Source organism: Pristiophorus japonicus, chromosome 14 (assembly GCF_044704955.1).
Source record: "Pristiophorus japonicus isolate sPriJap1 chromosome 14, sPriJap1.hap1, whole genome shotgun sequence".
Classification (NCBI taxonomy): domain Eukaryota; kingdom Metazoa; phylum Chordata; class Chondrichthyes; family Pristiophoridae; genus Pristiophorus; species Pristiophorus japonicus.
In genome coordinates, this window is record NC_091990.1 from 124,535,253 (window position 1) to 124,541,525 (window position 6,273).

The following is a 6,273-nucleotide window of genomic DNA, read 5'->3' on the forward strand; positions in this document are numbered from 1 at the left end:
TAGGCTGACACTCCAGTGCAGTGAGGAGGGAATGCTGCATTTACAGAGGTGCTGTCTTTCGGATGAGACGTTAAACCAAGGCTCCTTCTGCTCTCTCTAGTGGACGTAAAAGATCCCATAGCACTATTTTGAAGAAGAGCAGGGAAGTTATCTCTGGTCTCCTGGCCAATATTTATCCCGCAATCAACATAGCAAAAAAATTATCTGGTCATTATCACATTGCTGTTTGTGGAAGCTTGCTGTGTGCAAATTGGCTGCTGTGTTTCCTACAACAGTGACTACACTCCAAAAATATTTCATTGGCTGTAAAAATATTCCAGTGTTCGTGAAAGACGCTATATAAATCCAAGTCTTTCTTTCTATGTGGCTCGGTATCAAATTGTGTTTACCAACGCTTCTGTGACATGCCTCGAGGCGTTTTACTACATTAAAGGTGGTATATAAATGCAAGCTGTTATACATCTCAGATGATCAGTTTTGAAAAAGAGTATTACCAAGTAAAACAAAACCTTTGAAAATATATTTTTTTAAATAAATGGTGCAGATCAAACCTGTTTTATTGCAAGTTCAAGCTCTTCACTGAACCCACGAGCAGCCAGTATGTGTCCTTTAACTGTCTCAGCTCTACTTGGGAATTCCTGCCCTAACCCGTACCATCCCGTTACGTTTAGTTCAGCGGTAGCACTGTCACCTCAGAGTCAAAAGGTTGTGGGTTCAAGCCCCACTCCAGGACTTGAGCACAGATTAGAGATGCTGCATTTTAGAACAGATGTTAAGCTGAGATCCTGTCTATCTGCTCAGGTGGATGTAAAAGATCCCATGGTGCTTTGGGATGTCTAGAAAGCATAAAAGGCACTGTATAAATGCAAGTTTCTTCTTGCCTGACTCGCTGTCTTTAAATCTTACCTCAAACTTATCTTTTCATCCATACTTCTATTATTTCTCAAGATCTAAGTGAATCCTGGCAAGCTTACCTTCAAGATTGTAACTTGTTGTCAGGAAACAATGGTACAGGTCTCAAAGTGTGAAAGCAGCTCACATACAGAAGTCAGAAAGACAGTGTCAAGGGCTTAGGTGCAGACCATTAGTTAGCCCTCTTAATTACTGGCAGTAACAGGCCCAGAAGAAAAGAAAACAAAAAAAACTGAAGAAAGCCGGAAAATGAAATATGAGCCTTTCTGGTCAAAAGCAAAGCTCTAAAAGCACCATGGAAACTTCTTGACCTCTGGTGGCAGAATAAGCATCGAGCAGAAGTAAGATGCTTCCCCATAGATGTGGTTCAAATATTTCAATGAAATTAGTGTGAAATAATCGGGATTATTCACCTGTCCGGCCTGAAAGCCACCTCAAGAATGGCATAATACAGATTTGGAAGTTTTCTCTTCACTCAACTGCTGTGCCCTGGGAGAGATGGAGGAGATTTTACACTCTCTAAGTACCACCTACATCCATTGAAAGAATGCATACTCTCTCCCTAAATCTCTCGACCGTGCTTTCCTCCTTTAAGACGCTCCTTAAAACTTACCTCTTTGACCAAGCTTTTGGTCATCTGCTGTAATTTCTTCATGTGGCTTGGTGTCAAATGTATTTGGTTTTTTTTAAAACACTCCTGTGAAGCGCCTTGGGACATTTTACAACGTTAAAGGCACTATCTAAATACAAGTTTTTTTTTGTTCATTTTTGTCAGATCAACTCCAGCGCCAAAGATCACTTTGCGCTATTACACTTGATCTTAGCCAAAAGGCCGAGAGGGGAAGCTGCACCGTTCCTGGAAACACTGCAATACCAGGTCGATGCGTGGAGTGGACGGAGCAAGCCCCTGTTCCATCTCCCTGTTCCAAAAAATAATTTAATATTTGGTCCCCAGATAGGGGATATTAAACTGATAAGAACAGATACTACACTTGATCTTAGCCAAAAGGCCGAGAAGCGAAATACAAGTTGTTGTTGCAGTACAAGGCCTGGTTTAATGGCACTCAGCATTAGACTGCTACTACTCAGAGACCTAGTGATGAATTGATTTCACTAGTCAGCGCGAGCAGGCACAGATGAAAATCATAAACAATTAAAAGGGAGGTTACCAGGGCAAAGTGATTAGACTAGTTGGCACATTTGGTATATTGGCAGAGACTTGATGGGCCAAATGGCCTATTTCTGTGCCATATTAGTTTCTGGTTCTCAACCATGAAATGGGGACAAACGCAGATTCATTCTTCGTCATGCTGAGCAGAGGTTCCAAACATTCTCTGCTGTGGGAAGAGAAACCAGAAGAGAGTCATGCTTGACGAGCCCCATCGTCTGCTAATGCTGACTACAGGAATCATTGACGATGCCTGGGGCCAGTTGCATGCCAAATACTCACCTTCAGAAGCATAATGACCTAACTGAAAGCGCTAATTTCACTATTAGAAAAGTCCTAAAAAGTCTCAACTATGTGCACTCTTTAAGTATGCTTCAAGTTCCAAACAGCTTCAAAAATACGTTTGCAGAAAAAAAACGACTTGAAAGGCTTGCATTCATAGAGCGCCTTTCACAATCACAGGACGTCTCAAAGTGCTTTACAGCTAATTACAAAAGGCAATGTAAACATAAATCTCATTATAATTGGGCTGAATTTGCGGCCCCTATGGGCACGTACGAGGTGCGCACATGCCTGTAGGAACCCTGTAAGTTCCGGCTTTAGACATGCACTGCGCACGTGCTGAAACCCGGAACTTGCGATCTGTCAAGAATCCTCTTCACAGATCACACACATCTGGAAGAAAAGGCCCTCCGCGTGCGGAGAGTTGGGCTATTTGCCTAACTACTGCCCAGTGAAAGCCTTTGAAATTCTTAGGTATGGTAAAAGCAGGCGTATGGCCTTCTTTTACCAGCGCAAGTGTTTTTAAAAAAAAATAGAAAAATAAAATATCACTCAATTATACATTAAAAACCCTATCCATTAAGGCAAGTTTATTTTTTAGCTGCGTTGACATTTAAATTTTTTGTTTAAAATATTTAATTAAATGGCATTTTAATTAATTTTAAATGTAACGTTTTTATTATTTCATGTGTTCGTGTATTTAAGTGATTGCCAGCCGTACAAACGGATCTCCCCATAGTATGAATGGGGATTCCCTTCTTTTATTGGTTGGGCAAGCCCATGTGATACCAGGAGCGCTTGTAAACCCCATGCGCCCCTGGGATACCTGGGCCTCTACCCACGGGTACCAAGAGGCCCAAGAGCATGAATCTACGAACCTCCCTGACCACCAGGCAAAGTCGTAGATTTTTTTGCAGGTCGGAGACATCCGCCTACAGGAAGCCTCAGACTAAATTTTGGGCCCATATCCACACAAAAACCAATTACACTACATCCGATTTTCCAGTGACCCTTACTAATATATATTCACTGCAGTCATGTATTCAGTGTACTGGTATGGAAAAAAATAAAATAAAATTTAAGTTTTAAGATTATATCAATAAGTTTCTTGTACAGGTACAACATCCCAAATTCGGTAAAAATCTGGACCGAGGCCATGCCAGTTTTCGGATTTGAGAAGAAAATCCGACATCCCGAATCAGACAACCTTGGGGCCGAGGCCATGCAGGTTTTCGTATTTTTCCGTATTTCAGGTCGGACATTAAAACAGCGTGCAGGTCGGGTCGGGCCGGGCTCGAGGGTCATTTGGCAAGGATCTGAAGTGCGCTTTTGTTTTCGGACAATTCCGGTTTGCGGAATTCCGGACGTTGTACCTGTACAATACATTTCAAAACACCAGCGATAGACCAGCAACCACATGTACTTCATCTTACTGTTAAATAGCTCAAAATGCTCTCCAGAAATATTCTAAATTTTGAAGAATTACATCTATACTGATACCACTAATGTCACAGTTGACCGTGCAAAATGTTTGCAGTGTGTTTTGCTGAAATCCTAGCGACAACATGATGGTCAAAAAAACACTTGATGTGAAAGATCTGGATTCTCAGCTTACTGTACTTGGCAACTGCTCAACAAGACTTTGAGTAAGCCAGCTTTTTACTAAACCAGAACTCATCACTGAGTGGCATTTTACAATAAATCACAGCACTTTGTTTAAATCATTTCCCCATTTGATAGACATCCTAATTTATAGTATTAATTAGTAAATGTTCTGCAGTTATTTCTACTTTGTTACAAATGCAAAGAATTAACAGCAAAATAGTAAATTCTGCATTAGAACCACCAGCCAAGAGTTTGCTGGCTTTCCCAAATATACAATTCATGTACTTACTTAATTTACAATGCTTTGGCTGTTTAAGAGTTCATGTTGCTTCTTTCAGCTCTTTGTAAATAACAAAAAGACCATTGCACTACTCAATAAAAAGCCATGTTCAACTTTGTACGCATTCTTCCTCATTCATTCATGTCAGGCACGAGAGGTAACAACGCAATCCCTGCACTCCAAAGTAATTCACTGCATGAAGTATTTTCTAATGTTTTGATGAGATAAAAGCAAATCTTTCTGAAACTATGCATCAAATCATGTGCAGAACTTTAAATAATCTTTATTGCAGGTTAATTTACTGTAAAGGATATAAACTGTAAATGCACTAGGTTTAAATAGAAAGAAAGGACTTGCATTTATTTCATTTTGTGCTTATTTGAACTGCCAGAGTGGCCACCATGCTCAACCCTTTGTCTATCATTGGTCTCCTTGGAGGATAAGCCACACCCTGCAGTTTCACTGGAATGTGTAACTGGAACCTCCATCCCAAGGTCTCACTGACTTTGCAAATTGTTTCTCGATCCACTTTGACTTCCTGAAGCGACAGAGGACAGAGCTCCCCAGAAGACAGCAACCTTACCCCAGTCTAAGTGCATGCCTCCCCAGTCAAAGTGCCTTACCAGAGTCCAAGTACATGCCTCCCCCAGCCGACGTGTCTTACCCCAGTCCAAGTGTATCCATCCCCCCTCTCACCCAACCATAGATGGGATAGGCATTGTGTACAATTGTTCACAGGTTTAGTGGGCATGAAGTGAATAGTGACAGTGTTGTGACTTCAGGATATCATCCACTCAAACGTTGTCCCTTGTAGGGGGTTGGAAGAACGTGATTTGTCTTCTGACTTCCCTCTCCCCTTTAATCCATCCACCCGCTCCCCCCCACACCTTGTCAGAGTCTCCCTCACTCCTCCTTCCCTCCCCCTCCCTCCTCCTCCCCTCCGCCATCCTCCACCATCTCTACCTCCCCAACTCCGCCCCCTCCCTCACTTCTCCTCCCCCCCACCTCCTCACCTCCCCCCCTCTCCCCTCTCTACCCCCACCTCGCATCTCCAGCCCCCCTTCCTCCCCTCTCCAGCCCCCCTTCCCCCCTCCCTCTCCTCCCTCCCCTCTCCAGCCCCCCTTCCCCCCTCCTCCTCTTCTCCCTCCCCTCTCTACCCCAACCTCCCCCCCCCTCGCACCTCCAGCCCCCCTTCTCCCCTCCTCCTCTCTCCTCCCTCCCCTGTCCAGCCCCCCTTCCTCCCTCCTCTCTCCTCCCTCCCCACTCCCCCCCCACCTCCCCCCCTCCCCCTCCCCCCTCCTCCTCTCCTCTCTCTCCTCTCCCACACCCTCCTCCTCCTCTCTCCCACCCCTCCTCCTCTCCTCTCCTCTCCTCTCCCACACCCTCCTCCTCTCCTCTCCTCCCTCTCCCTCACCCTCCTCCTCTCCTCTCTCTCTTCTCTCCCACACTCCTCCTCCTCTCCTCTCCCCCCCCTCCTCTCTCCTCTCTCTCCACACCCTCCTCCTCTCCTCTCCTCTCCCCACACCCTCCTCCTCTCCTCTCCTCTCCTCTCCCACACCCTCCTCTCTCCTCTCCTCTCCTCTCCCACACCCTCCTCCTCTCCTCTCCTCTCTCTCCCACACCCTCCTCCTCTCCTCTCCTCTCCTCTCCCACACCCTCCTCCTCTCCTCTCCTCTCCTCTCCCACACCCTCCTCCTCTCCTCTCCTCTCCTCCCACACCCTCCTCCTCTCCCTCTCCTCTCCTCTCCCACACCCTCCTCCTCTCCTCTCCTCTCCCTCCACACCCTCCTCCTCTCCTCTCCTCTCCTCTCCCACACCCTCCCTCCTCTCCTCTCCCACACCCTCCTCCTCTCCTCTCCCACACCCTCCTCCTCTCCTCTCCCACACCCTCCTCCTCTCCTCTCCCACACCCCTCCTCTCCTCTCCCACACCCTCCTCCTCTCCTCTCCCACACCCTCCTCCTCTCCTCTCCCACACCCTCCTCCTCTCCTCTCCCCCACCCTCCTCCTCCCCCCCTAGATCCTCT

The 6,273-nt window shown here is 46.0% G+C and overlaps 1 protein-coding gene and 1 non-coding gene across 8 annotated transcripts in view; both read right to left on the reverse strand.

Moving 5' to 3' along the window:
• Positions 1-6,273, reverse strand: part of LOC139280084 (liprin-alpha-1-like) — a 150,203-nt gene that overhangs the window by 78,230 nt on the left and 65,700 nt on the right. The window lies entirely within an intron of this gene.
• On the reverse strand, positions 1,753-1,934 carry LOC139280459 (U2 spliceosomal RNA). The gene has a single exon (XR_011596708.1). It is a non-coding gene; the product is annotated as a U2 spliceosomal RNA (small nuclear RNA).